The following is an 8,911-nucleotide window of genomic DNA, read 5'->3' as shown; positions in this document are numbered from 1 at the left end:
CGAGTCAGATCTGACTCATAGCGACCCCTCCTTGGGTTTCTGAGGCAGTATCATTATGGAAGTAGATTGCCCAACCTTTCTTCCAAGAAGTGGCTGGTGAGTTTGAACCTCCAGCCTTCTGGTTAGCAGTCAAATGCCTTAGGAACTATGCCACCAGAGCCCGCTTGCATAGACATACCTAATAGTTCAGCCTGTCCAGCCATATATCCACACATATATCCATGTTTGCCTTCACTGACAAGGCAGTATTGTATGTACAAAAGGGTTCATCTTTGCTGTCTGTACCTCCCATGCACCTCTCTATTTCTTCCTCTTCCTCATTGCCACCATGTTCATCACTCACATTTGGTACATTGCCCTTCTCCTACCCAAATCAAAGCTTCTCTCTACCTATCTAACAGTGTTCCCTCCCCTCTCCTCCCACCCCTGGTAACCAACAAAGAAAATTTCCTTCTGTATATAAACCTTTCCTCGACTTTTCACAATAACAGACCAATACAATATTTGTCCTTCTGTGATTGACTTATTACACTCAGCATATTGTCCTCTAAGTTCATCCAAACTATGTAGTGTTTTGCAGATTCTACATTATTCTTCAGGGCTATGTAGTATTCCATTGTGTGCATGTACCATAGTTTGGTTATCCATTCTTCTGTTGATGGGCACCTTGGTTGTTTCCATCTTTTTCCTATTGTAAATAGTGCTGTGATGGACATGGGTGTGCATCTATCTGTTCTTGTCCTTGCTCTCACTTCTTTAGGATATATACCTAGTAATGGAATGGTTGAGTCAAACGGTACTTCTAATTACAACTTTTTATGGAATTGCCATACTGCTTTCCACAGTGGTTTTATCACTTGATAGTCTCACAGCACTGTATGAGAGTCCCAATCTCTCTACATCCACACCAGTATTTATTATTTTCTGTCTTGTTGAACTTTGCTACTAGTGCTAGGGCAGGATGGTATCTCATTTTTATTGTGATTTCCATCTCTAATGGCAAAAATGATCATGAGAATTTCTTCATATGTTTGTTGGCCACCTGAATATTCTCTCTGGTGAAGTGTCTATTCATGTCCTCTGCCCAGTTTTTAATTGGTTTATTTGTCTTTTTGTGGTTGAGGTGTTGGATTTTTCTATAAAATTTAGATATAAGTCCCTTGTCACATATTGCTGTCAGTTGTTGCTGAGTACTTTTTCCCAATCTGTAGGTTCTCTTTTGACTCTTTTGGAGAAGTCTTTCAAAATACATAACAATTTAATTTTTAGAAGACCCATTTATCTACTTTATCCTCTGCTGTTTGTGAATTTGGGGTTATGCTTGCTAATCTATTTATGCCATCTATTATGGCCCCTAAATTTGCCCCCTAGCTTTTCCTTGAGGACCTTTATAGTTTTAGGTTTCACATTTAAGTCTTTGATCCATCTGGAGTTAGTTTTTCTGTACAGTGTGTAGTAAGGACCTCGTTTCATTTTTCTGCAAATGAGTATCCCTGTATGCCAGCACCATTTGTTAAACAAAATTTCTCTTCCCCATTCAATGGATTTCGACCCTTTGTCAAAGATCAGCCAATCATAAGTCAATAGATCTATTTCTGGGTTCTCAATTCTATTCCATTGGAATATGTCTCTGTCATTATACCAATACCAGACAGTTTTGACTACTGTGGCTGTAGAGCAGGTTTTAAGATCTGGGAATGTGAGACCTCCTGCTTTGTTCTTCTTCAATAGTGCTTTGCTTATCTGAAGTCTCTTTCCTTTCCATATGAAGTTAGTGATTGGTTTTTCCATATGCTTAAAGAATGTTGATGGGATCTGGATTGGGATTGCATTGAAAATGTATAGATTGCTTTGGTAGAATTGACATTTTCACAATGTTCAATTTCTTATCCATGAGCATGGTATGTTTTTCCATGTATGCACATTTCTTAGGGTTTCTTGAAGTAGTGTTTTGTAGTTTTCTTTGTACAGGTTTTCTGTGTCCCTGGTAAGAGTTATTCCCAAGTATTTTATTTTTTTGGTAGCTATTGAGAATGGTATTGATTTCCTTATTTCTTTTTCAGCAATCTCTTTGTTGGTGTAGAGGAATCCCAATGATTTTTGGATGTTGATCTTGTATCCTGCCACAATGCTAAATCTCTCAATTATTTCCAGTAGATATTTGACTGAGTCTCCTGGGTTTTCTAGGTATAGGATCATATCATCAGCAAATAGGGATAGTTTAACTTCTTCCTTACCCATCTGAATGCCTTTGATTTCCCTTTCTTGCCTTATTGCTCTGGCTAGGACTTCCAAGGCAATGTTGAATAGGAGTGGTGAAAGAGTGCATCTTTGTCTGGTTCCTGTTTGCAAGGGGAAGGGTTTCAGTCTCCACTCATTGAGAGTAATGTTGGCTGTTGGTTTTGCATAGATGCCCTTTATTATGTTGAGAAATGTCCCTTCTATTCCTATTTTGCTGAGAGTTTTGATCAGGAATAGGTGTTGGATTTTATCAAATGCCTTTTCTGCATCAATTGATAAGATCATGTGGTTCTTTTTCTTTGTTTTATTTATGTGGTGGGTGATGTTGATTGTTTTTCTAATGTTGAACCATCTTTGCATACCTGATATGAACCCCACTTGGTCATATGAATTATTATTTTTTTTTTACATGTTGTTGGAGTCTATTGGCTAGGATTTTGTTGAAGATTTTTGCATCCATATTCAGGAGGGATATTGGTCTGTAGTCTTCCTCTTGAGTGATGTCTTTGCCTGGCTTTGGTATCAAGGTTATGCTTGCTTCGTAAAATGAATTTGGAAGGATTACCTCCTTTTCAATGTTTTGGAATAGTTTGAGTAGGACTGGTGTCAGTTCTCTGAATATTTGGTAGAATTCTACAGGGAAACTGTCTGGGCTAGAACTTTTTTCTGTTGGTAATTTTTTTATGACCTGTTCAATTTTGTCTTTTGTTATGGGTCTGTTAAACTTTTCTACCTCAGTCTGTGTTAGTTTGGGTAAGTTATATGTTTCTAGAAATAAGTCCATTTCCTCCAGATTTTCAAATTTGTTGGAATACAGTTCTTCATAGTATCCTATATTAGCCTTTTTATTTCAGTTAATTCTGTTGTGATGTCACCCAATTTGTATCTTATTTGTGTTATTTGTATTCTCTCCCTCTCTGCCTTTGTTAAATTTGCCAATGGTTTGTCAATTTTATTAATCTTTTCAAAAAACAACTTCTAGTCTTATTGATTGTTTCTACTGTCTTCCTAGTTTCTGTTTCATTTATTTCTGCTTGAATCCTTATTATTTCCTTTCTTCTGATGACTCTAGGATTTTCTTGCTGTTCTTTTCCTAATAGTTGGAGATGTTGGTTTAAAGTGTTGATTTTGGCTCTTTCTTCTTTTTTGATGTGTGCATCTATTGCTATAAATTGGTCTCTGATTACTTCTTTTGCTGTGTCTCAAAGATTTTGGTATGTTGTATTTTCATTCTCATTTGATTCAAGGAATTTTTTTTATTTCATTTTTTATTTCTTATATTACCCAGTCATTTTTAAGGAGAATGTTGTTCAGTTTCCATGTGCTTCCTTTTTTTTTCTGTTGATCTTCCTATTGCTGATTTCTAATTTTATAGCACTCTGATCTAAGAAGATGCTTTGCAGTATTTCAATGTTTTTTTTAATTTAGTAAGGCTTGGTCCATCATGGGGAATGTTCCACATGCACTGGAAAAGAATGTCTATTGTGCTGTTGTTGGGTGAAGTGCTCTGTAGATGTTTATAAGGTCAGGTTGGTGGATTGTATTTTTTAGCTATTCTGTGTCTTGGTTGAGTTTCTTTCCAATTGTATCTTTCATTGAAAGTAGTGTAGTAAAGTCTCCCACTATGACTGTGGAGCCATCTATTTGACTTCTCAACTCTTTTAAAGTTTGATTTATATATTTTGGGGCTCTTTCATTGGGTCCACAAATATTTATTATGGTTATATCTTCATGTTCAATTGTTCCTTTAATCATTATATAATGTTCTTCCTTGTCTTGTATGGTGGTTTTTGTCTTAAAGTCAATTTGATCAGAAATTAACTTTGCCATGTCTGCTCTCTTATGGTTGCCATTTGCTTGATATATCTTTTTCCAATCTTTGATTTTTAGTCTCTTTTTGTCTTTTTCTCTAAGCTGTGTCTCTTTTAGACAGTATATTGATGGGTTATGTTTCTTATCCAGTCTGCAATTCTGTGTCTCTTGAGTGGTACATTTAATCCATTCACATTCATTGTAATTATCAACAAGTATGAATTGGTTTCTGTCATTTTGTTATGTTTTTTCATGGTGTCCCTGGTTTTTTTGTTCCATGTAACTTTCTGTGCTGAGCTCATTATGTTTATGAATTGTGTTATTTACTTTTTTGCTATTGTTTTAGTATTTGCTAAATATTTGTGCTTATCCTCTTTTTTAATGTGATGTGAAGGTTTATCATTTTTCTTTGAGGTTACCCTGGGATTTATAATTTTCTCCTCAAGTTTAAAACAGTCCATTCTATCTTGCAACTCTCTTGACTTCCTCACCATTCAGAAGATCTGTAACTACACAGTATTTTCCCTCTTTTTGGGTTGTAGTTGTCCTCATTTGTCAATTGATGTCTCTGGTTCCCTGTTTACAATCTTGTAAGCTTATTTTACTTTGGATACTTCCATACCTGTGTTGATTTCTGGGTTGTCATCAGGTGTATTAATGGTTGGTTGTTGTTTGCTACTATTAGCTCTCTGTTGAAAGGACTCCCTTTAATATCTCTGGCCAGGTTGATCTGGTTTTTTGAAATTCCCTTAATTTCTGCTTATCTGGAAATCTTCTAATTTCACCATCATATTTCAGGGACAATTTTACCGGGTATATAATTCTTGGTTGATTTTTTTTTTTTCTTTCAGGGTTTTATATATACCATCCCTTTGCTTTCTCATCTGCATGGTTTTTGCTGAGAAATCAGAGCATAGTCTTATTGGTTGTCTTTTTTAGGTTACTTTTCATTTTTCCCATGCTCCTTCCAGGATTATTTGTATGTCTTTGTTTTTGGTGAGTTTGATGATGATATGTCTTGGTGATTTCCTTTGGGGATCTAACCTGTTTGGGGTTTGTTGGACTTCCAGAATGGATATATTCTCATCTTTCATCATATCAGGGAAGTTCTCTTCTAACAAACCTTGGACAATTTTCTCAGTGGTTTTATTTTTCTCTTCTTGTTCTGGAATTCCAGTTACACATAGGTTATTCCTTTTGATGGTATCCCATATGAACCTTAGACTTTCTTCATTATGTTTTGATCTTTTTTTCTGATTGACCCCTTTTGAAAGTAGTATTCAGGTATTTGTCTTCAATCTCATTAATTCTCTAATTAATGCTGTCTTCCATTGATTCAATTCTACTCCTTTGCCCTTTCAATGTGTTATCTATTTCTGAAAGTTTAGTATTAATCTTCTGGATTTCTATCTGTACATTTTGTATCTTTCCTAATTTTTCATTTATTTTGTCATTTGGTTAAATTTTCTTCTGAAAATTTTCTAGGGCTCTTTTGTGTTTTCCTTAATTTTGTTCTTTAATTCTCCTTGATCTGTCTCTCAACCCTTTGGAGATACCTACGTATAATTTTTTTGAATCCTTATCAAGGGAGTTCCAGTGCTGTTTCTTCCTCAGGGATGTGTTCTGGGTTTGTATTCTGCTCCCTTGTTTCTACCGCTTTATCTTGCTTGTTTGCGTGGATTGTGATGGTCTGTTTTCTCTGAGTCATTGTGGTGTTGTTCTATCTAGATCTCTGTTAACTGTTTGTGAAGAGCAGTTAAGGGTAAGTCAGGCTGTTCTTAGTGGTTGTTTATCATTGGCCATTTGGTGGAGAAGGAAGTGGTGGCTTTCACACAGTAAGTGAAGCTGTAGGAGGTCCAGGTGTGGTTGCATCAATGGGCACAGTTGCTGTCTCCCACTCAGGCAAAAAAAAAAACCAATCAAAAAACCATCAAAAAAGTAAAAGCAAGTGGAAACAAACACACTGCATAAACACACAGGAACAATCACCAGAAAAAGAGAAAAGAAAATAAAAACTAAAAAAACAAATCAATATGTGTGGAGGAAGCAATAAGAGAAAAGAGGTAGAGTAGGAGAATAATGAAGAAAAACAAGTGCTTCCCAGTCTCTCTTAATCTTCATCTCTGTTGAAACCTGTACAATATCATAGCAACATGCAAGCCTCCACTGATACGGTGTTAACTGAATAGGAGGTGCATTAGCCAGGAGTCAAACCCAGATTTTCGACATGGGAGGTGAGAGTCTATCAATGAACTATCATTCAGATTCAAATATCATTCTCTGCTAACCAGAAGGCTGACGGTTCAAACCCACCAGCCACTCCTCGGAAGGAAGGTTGGGCAATCCTACTTCCGTAGTGATACTGCCTCGGAAACCCAAGGAGGGGTCGCTATGAGTCAGGGCTGACTCGACGGCATATAACAACAACAACAACAACATGTGTGTCTAAAGTTACCGATTGTCATTGGGTCAATATGGACTAATAGTGACCCAAGGGAAAGAGAAAAACTGCCCCATAGGCTTTCCAAGGCTCTAATCTTTATGGAATCAGACTGTCACATCTTTCTCCTATGGAGCAGCTGGTGGATTCAAACTGCCAACCTTTCAGTTAATAGATGAGTGCTTTACCACTGTACTACCAGAGCTCTGGTGTCTAAATTAGTAGAAAGTAAAAAGGGCATGTCTCTATGTCCTAGACAATGTGTTTTGTAATGTAGTCTAAGATTCCATTTACTTTTATTACCAACTTAAAATCCCAAAATTTATATTTTCTTAAGACACTGCTGCTAAGATACTTCTCCCATGTTCAGTTTATGCAGCCAGTTTGTCATCTTTTGAATTGGAAAGTCATTGTCATTTTTTGAATTGGAAGGTCATTCTTGATGGGAGAGTTGACTATGCTATAGAAGATCAAGCAAAACAACAAAACCGCATGTGACTCATGCTCCAAAAGGCATGTCTGTCACTCGATCATTTTGTATTTCAGGTTTTCATAAGTAAACTTGCCCTCTTTTCTTCTCTACAACCTCTTATAACAGTGAACAAACTTTTCTTCCTGTTTATCCATCTCTAGTTCATTTTCCATTATCTCAGGAGTATGACATAATAAGTTATATATTCCAAAACAATTTATTTGCTGAAGCTATTTCTATGTTGCTCAAATAACCTTTTATTTTCTTCAAAGGTGATTTGTAGAACATGGAAGAAAACAGAATTAATATTTTATTTTATTTTTTTGGGCTTGAACAAAAGGAAATTTATTCTTTCACTGTTGAGGAGGCTAGAAATTCAATGGAATTCAGGGTGCCCTCTGTAGGGGAAGGCTTTCTATCTCTCTGTCAGCTCTGAGGGAAGGTCCTTGTTTCCTTTCAACATCTGTGAGCCTGGGGTTCTTTGGAAATCCACATGTGTCTTGACATCAATCTTTCCCTAGGAGGTTCTTGGTGCAGAAGGACACACTTCACTCCCAGTTCTTCTTTCTTGGTGATAGGCAACTCTCCCCTTCTCTGTTCGTTTCTCTCCCCTTTTATCTCTTGTAAGAAAAAAGGTGATGCAAACCACATCCCAAAGAAACCCCTTAACATTAGATCAGGTCTGAAACCTGAATAAGGGTGTTGCATCCAACCCTAATCCCCTGACCACATCAGATTACATAATAAGACACCATTATATCATTATGTAACTGCCAAATCACATCATTACATAACTCCCAAATCACTGAGAATCATGGCCCAGTCGAGTTAATACTTAAGGCTGGGGGAGGGGGCACAATTCAATCTATGACATTAATTTTCCCTTTAGCTCTTCTGTATTTTCCAGATTTTCAACGTGAGCACATATTTGCAATAATATAGAGGAGCTCACAAATATATCTCACAGCAATTGGATATGCAGACAAGAGGTAGTTGCTTTATTTGACTTGTAACTAACTTGTTCTTCTTTATAATCCCCACTTGTTAGAGAAGAAATATATTAACTTTTCAACATATCTACTTTAAAACATAATCCAATTATGTCACAATTGTGTTGAACGGTCCTTGTAGAATATATGCTGTCCAGTATGATAGCCACTAGCCACCTACAGCTATTTATTTTCAAATTTCAATTAATTACTCAATATCAATAGCCACATTTTAAGTGCTCAATAGCCACGTGTGGTTTATGGCTACTGTTTTGGAGGGTTAGTGCTTTTCCATCATCGCAGAATGTTCTGTTTGGACAGAGTGGCTCTAGTTAATGCTCAATCTCAGATCTGTCATCCATCCAACCCCTTCCCTTAACTGGATGCGGTCTGGATGATGATGTCTGAGTGGGGTCTAGATGATTGAAGAAGGTTGGGTGGCTTCTCTTGTTCCTGGCTTGGGTTGATAGGAGCCCTGTGGTCTTGTCTGGTCTTTAATAAGCCCAGGCTGTCTTGACCTTATGCCTTTCAGTGGTCTTCAGGTATCTACTATGCAAATTCCCTTCCTCAACTTTCTGACTTCAGGAATATTACAGAGACCCAGTCTCTACTCATTCCACTTGTCCCCAAGCCCACAGGAAAGCCTAAGGGGGCAAGGGCAAGTAAGCCAGCCTTTCTCACCTCTCTACCTTCTGTGACCTACTATGCTCTAGGCCATGGAGGGAATTCCAGATGGAATCCCTGTCTCCCCAGCCTCAACATTTCAGGAAACCAGGAGCTCTGGTCCACCCAGAAAACTTCCACAGCCATCGCTGATCTTTAGTCTACAGACCAGAAGGTTTTCCAGAGTCTGATGTATTAGATAGACTTTTTGGACTCTGCCCAAGGACCAGGGAAAATCCCTGACCTTCTGGCTCCCTAAAACTTCTCTGGCTGGTTTTAATATAAATTTTTTTT

This window comes from Orycteropus afer, unplaced genomic scaffold (assembly GCF_000298275.1).
Source record: "Orycteropus afer afer isolate SDZICR_OR568_19922 unplaced genomic scaffold, OryAfe1.0 scaffold00201, whole genome shotgun sequence".
Taxonomy (NCBI): domain Eukaryota; kingdom Metazoa; phylum Chordata; class Mammalia; order Tubulidentata; family Orycteropodidae; genus Orycteropus; species Orycteropus afer.
The sequence above is the reverse complement of the archived record's forward strand: the minus strand, read 5'-3'. Positions refer to the sequence as shown.